This window comes from Gekko japonicus, unplaced genomic scaffold (assembly GCF_001447785.1).
Source record: "Gekko japonicus isolate JY-2015 unplaced genomic scaffold, Gekko_japonicus_V1.1 scaffold2112, whole genome shotgun sequence".
Lineage (NCBI taxonomy): Eukaryota > Metazoa > Chordata > Lepidosauria > Squamata > Gekkonidae > Gekko > Gekko japonicus.
In genome coordinates, this window is record NW_015169846.1 from 257,214 (window position 1) to 263,213 (window position 6,000).

Genomic DNA, 6,000 nt, shown 5'->3' on the forward strand with positions numbered 1-6,000 from the left:
CCTGTCCAGAAAAGCATGCCCTGAAGAGAGGACTTACCTTTAAAGTTTAAAGAGCAAACTGGCCTCCCTGAGGTCCCGGACTCCTCTAAAACATTAAACTAAGGACCTTTTCTTTTTTTAAAAAAACAAACGCCGGGGCAAAGCTTTGCCCAAGCTCATATCGCCGACCTAAAAAAAAAATGGTGGGCGAAAATTGGAAGCCTTGGGCTTCTGAACGGAAGTGGCTCTACAACGGTGGAGAGCGATCAGACGGGGGGGGGGGTAAAGCGATTTCAACCGTTGGACTCAGGATACCACCACTTGGGGACCTAGTGGCAGAATACAATGGTTTAAAGCTCTTTGCAACGGTTAGGGATGGAAGGCAGATGTTAGCTGTGTGAATGCCAGTAAGTACACCGATTCCAACCGGCACCTATGCCGTTGTAAATGCCCCGTCTGAACGCACTCAATGTTTCTCATATTACATTCGACACACACATTGCTGAATGATTAGTTTCAACCTCACATTTATCCAGATACCAGTCCCTGGTTTTATTTTTAAAGTGGATGGCTCTTTCTTAAAGATGTGCATACATTCCAGATGTGTACAGGGCAACTAAGATCATGGGATATGAAGAACCAAAGGGAATAGTGCCTGAGTGAAAACTAGATGATGGTTGTGGCTTTATGAGACAGGAGGCTTCAAAGGTGTGGTCCCAACCTCTTAATATTTCAGATTTAGCCTGGACACAAGAACTTATGTTGACCTGGTTCAACAGAGACAGCATCAAAAATGCTGGCGTTCAGGAAGGGCCCATAGCTCGATGACAGCGGCCATACTTTGCATGTATATGATCCCAGATTCAACCTGTGGTTTCACTAGTTCTGGCACCTCTGATAGGGGGATTGGGAAAGATCTCTGCTGGGATCTTGGCAGGGCTCTTTTTGAAGAAAAAACCCAGCAGGAACTCATTAGCATAATAAGCCACACCCAACACCAGAAACCCATTAGCATATTAGGCCACACCCCTGCCAGCACAGCTCATTAGCACATTAGGCCGCACCCCCAGGTTACCAGAAGTGTGCTTATCCAGCCACACCCACCTTTTGCTTGTTATTCTGTTTACCTTGTTTGTAGTCAAAACCCAGGACTTTTTTTGTAGCAGGAACTCCTTTGCATGTTAGGCCACACACCCCTAATGTAGCCAATCCTAATGAGTTTCTGCTGCTGGGCGTGGCCTGTTATGCTAATGAGTTCCTGCTGGGCGTGGCCAACTTGGGAGCCAGCCGGAACTCCGTTCCTGTGCGTTCCTGCCCAAAAATAGCCCTGGATCTTGGAAAGCCACTGCCGGGCAGAACATCCAGAACTAGACTAGAAGGCCCGATAATCTGACAAAGAACAGCTACTAACTTGGATGCGTGTAAAGATTATTCAGCACAAAATACTCCCAGCAACTTTCAAACTTCCAAGCACCCTTCTTCAAGGGAACTAGCAACAAAGCTCTGTGCATGTGTTACTTTTATTGTGGGAAAGGGCTGGCTGATTCAGACAGGCTTCTTGTATTTGAGAGAGCTCCCTCACTAAGGGAAAACACCAAAAGCAGCGAGAGGGAAGAAAGCAGGTGGTGGGAAGGAGCTGTGTCAACCTGCCTTGCCCAAAAGACTTGGCAGGACAGGTTGGTACACCTACCGCCTGGTCTCTCATCACACTGTTTATGTTTCCTTTCCTGCTCCTAGCATAAGAATATTTTACCATTTGCTCTGGGATAAAGGATTGCCCGGGGGTTAGGAATACCATACAGGCATTCTCATATACAGGGCTTTATTTGTAGAAAAAGCCCACCAGGAACTCATTAGCATAATAGGCCACACCCAACAGCAGAAACTCATTAGCATATTAGGCCACACCACTGAGTAGAACTCATTAGCATATTAGGCCACACCCCATGCCTTCCCTTGGCTTGCCTGGGCAAGCCCCCCCTTGGAGGGAAGGGAAGGCAGTTTAAACTCTCTTCCCTTGGCTTGCCCAGGTGCCCCGTGGCTGCGGGGAGCCCAAGCAAGCTGGCCCTTGGACAGGCCAGGGAAGGCACAGAGAGGTATTTAAATGCCTCCCCGATCCTGCCTGGGCCCCCCCTGGCCCGCCCACCTCGGAGTCGCCAGGGGGGGGGTCACTCTCCAGGCCTTCCCTCTGTAGCCACGCATGCAGAGGTTTTGGCTGTAGTGGACGTGGCCAACTCTGATGCCAGCCGGAACTCCGTTCCTGTGTGTTCCTGCCCCAAAATAGCCCTGCTCATATATATTATGCCTGGTGTGCTCATTTCCTTTAGTCATCCTCTTTATTGGCCTTCCCCCATTTTTCAAGGCTTGTCATAAGAATCATTCATTAATTTGTTTTATGTCATTTATATGCCACCTTTTCTCGCAGTAGGGACCCAAAGTGCCTTACGTTGGTCTCCTCTCTTCCATTTAATTCTCAGAACAACAATGTGAGGTAGGCTCAGAGGGTATGACTGACCCAAAATAATCCAGCAAGGTTCCATGACAGAGCAGGGATTTGAACGTGGGTCTTCTAGATCCTAGTCTGACATAGCCAACCGCTACACCACACTGACTCTTTATGTGCTTCTTGTCAACTGAGCCAACCAATGCTGAACAATATTCCATGTTGGGGCAAGGTGCTAGAGTGGGTGGAGGGCCATGCAACTTCAGGTGGTCTTGGAGGAGGAGGATTATCTAGATCCATCTCAACCTGGATTCAGGCCTGGGTTTGGGACAGAAGCAGCCTTGGTTGCCCTGATGGATGATCTTCATCAGGAGAATGACAGTGGGAGTGCATCAGTGTTGATTCCCATGGACCTCTCTGTGGTGTTCAATACTGTCAACCATCGTATGCTTCTGAAGATGCTGGTTGAGTTGCGAGTGGGGGATACCATGCTTCAGTGGTTTCACTCTCACTTGACTAGCCAATTCCAGCAGTTGATCCTGGGGGACTGCTGCTGGGCCCTGTGGCATTTGTGTTGTGGGGTTGCACAGGGTTCCATCTTGCCCCCAATGCTATTTAACATCTACATGACACTGTTGGCAGAGATCATTGGGTGACTTGGCGTAAGGTGCCACCAATGACACCTAGTGCAACTACTTCTTAACAACTAGGTCAGGTACATTTGCGGAATAGGGTTGTCAGGTCCTACCTGGCAGCTGGTGGGGGGGATACTTGGTCCTTCCCGGGATCTTCTGCCACACATGCAAAGTGTGCAGGGTACAATGACATCACCTGGAAGTGACATCATCACATCGCCAACATCGGGAGGGCGACGCTCTAGTTTTTGGGCAGAACTCTATGGTTTCTAGCTGATTTTACCATAGAGCTTTGACCAAAAACTAGAGTGTTGCAGAGTGACGTCAGAAACATGATGAAGTCACTTCCGGGTGACATCACCACATCACCTTTTGGGACAGATGGGGGCAGGATTTTCCCCGCTAGCCAGCAGTGGGGAAGTGCCCCACAAAAACGGGGGTTCTCCACCCATGCCGGGGGTGTGGCAACCCTATTGTGGAAGTCTTGAACAGGTGTCTGAAGGTGATATAATGAGATGGATGGAGGCCAGTAAATTAAAGCTCAATCCAGACAAGACTGAGGTGCTACTGGGCCATAAGAAACCTGCTCAAGGAGATGAAGAATCAGCCTGTTCTGGAGACAGTTACCCTCCCCTTGAAGTAACAGATTCATAGCTTGGAGGTACTGCTGGATCCTGGCTTACAGCTGGAGGCCCAGATCTCCTCTATGGCACTAGTGCCTTTTATCAGCTACATCCATTCCTCAAAAAATTTGATCTGGCCACTGTGATCCATCCTCTGATTACATCCAGGTTAGGTTACTACAATGCCCTTTGTGTGGGGCTGCCTTTGAAAATGGCCCAGAAACTTCAGCTCGTCCAAAATGCAACAGCCAGACCATTGTCAGGGGTTAGATACAGGGGTTGTATCACCGCGGTGCTCAAAGATCTGCACAGGTTGTCCATTTGTTGGTTCTTACCTTTAAAGCCCAACAGGGCTTGGGGCCTAGGTACCTGAAGGACTGCCACCTTCTATATTGTCCAGCCTGCCAGTTAAGATCTGCCTCACAAATCCTGCTCTCTGTGCCACTATCTTCAGAGATAAAGTAGGTGGCAAACAGAGACAGGGCTTTCTCAGTAGTGGCGCCTCACAAAATGCCCTTCCCATTAAAGATTTCCTGGCACCTACTCTATTCTCTTTTAGGCAGCTGGCCAAAATTTAGGGGCGGTTTTTTACATCTATTTCTGTCTGGAAACCATTATTTTAAGTTGTCAGTGGTCTGTTTTTGTGGTCTATGTTTTTATGCTGGGCTCAGTTTTTTAATGCTGGATTTTAATTAGTACCTTTTTTGTTGTTGTAGTTGTTTATTACTTTTTAAGACATCTCAGGCAGGTTCCTGGAGAGGTGTCGTGCATTTTTGCTAAATAAATAACAAACCAAGTGTGGAATATAAGGTATCAACAAAAGAAGTTGCTTAGGCACATAGAGGTAGGAAATCACTCTGTAGCTGCTCAGAGGCATTCATTTTTCCTCATTATTACTTCACACATGTTACAAAGCTGAACACTAGGGCTAAACCTTGAACAGAGCTGGCTTAAATCCAGCCCTATTTGCATTTTCCCGGAGTACTGTTCTCAAAGACCTCCACCCATCACAAAACAACTCAGAAGTTCAGGCAGTCCTATAAATTTGGAACCTTGAGTAGGAAGTCCGGCTACTACCCAGGTGAAGTGTTGCCAACCTCCAGGTGAGACCTGGAGATCTCCTGGAATTACAATTGGTTTCCAGACAACAGAGATCAGTTCACCTGGAGAAAATGGCCACTTTGGAAGGTGGACTCTATAGCATTATACCCCATTGAAGTCCCTCCTTTCCCCTCCCCTCCTCAGGCTCCTCCCATAAAAAACCAGGTATTTCCCAACCCGAACCTGGCAACCCTATGGGCTCCAATCAAGACTCATGTTTGGAACAGTGACTCAGAAGAAGAGATTAGATTTATACCCCACCCTTCACTACTTGAAGGAGCAGCTTACAATCTCCTTTCCTTCCCCTCCCCACCACAGACACCCTGTGAGGTAGGTGGGGATGAGAGAGCTCTTTCAAGAAATGCTTCTTACAGAAAAGCTCCAAGAGAACTTGTGACTGACCAAGGTCACACCAGCAGCTGCATGTGGAGGCGTGGGGGATCCAACCTGGTTCTCCCAGATTTGAGTCCGCGCTCTTAACCACTACACCAAACTGGCTCTCATGCTCTTCTACGTGTTCTTCTATCTGCTCTTCTACCTGCTCTTCTACGTGAAGACGATCCAGAGGGTGGGCTATATGGTCTTATACCCTGCTGAGATCCCTCCCCTACCAAACCTGCCCTCCCCAGGCTCCCCTCCCTCAAATCTCCAGGAATCTCCCAACCTAGAGTCTGCAATCCCATCTTCCTGGTGGGCTACTCCGGCCAGGGCCAAGACGTACCAAACTAACAACCTCGTGAGCCACCAAAATCAAGAAGGCTGGCTATATTTCCCCTCATTTTCCTCTATTTATTTATTTATATTTATAACTCGCCCTCCCCGCAAGCAGGCTCAGGTGCCAAGATTCATATACAGTTAAAACATTTAAACAATCGGCAATTGCCGAATAAAGTGCACACAGTAATTAGCAACCAAGATGGCGTGATGTGTCATGCAAGCTCAGGCGATTACATTCTCTAGGCGGTTTGGCTCGATTTCACTGCAGCCAGCCTCCCCCACAGATATTAATAGTGGTCGTTGATAGTAATGTGGGCGGCTCCAAGTTGAAGGCCTGGTGGAAGAGTTCCGTCTTGCAGGCCCTGTGGAACTGCACAAGATCCTGCAGGGCCCTGATCTCCTCATTTCACCAGTAAGGAGCCGCCACTGAGAAGGCCCTGGCTCTAGTAGCCGCAAGCCTGGCCTCCTTGGGGCCTGAATAACCAACCGATGTTGCGCCCTG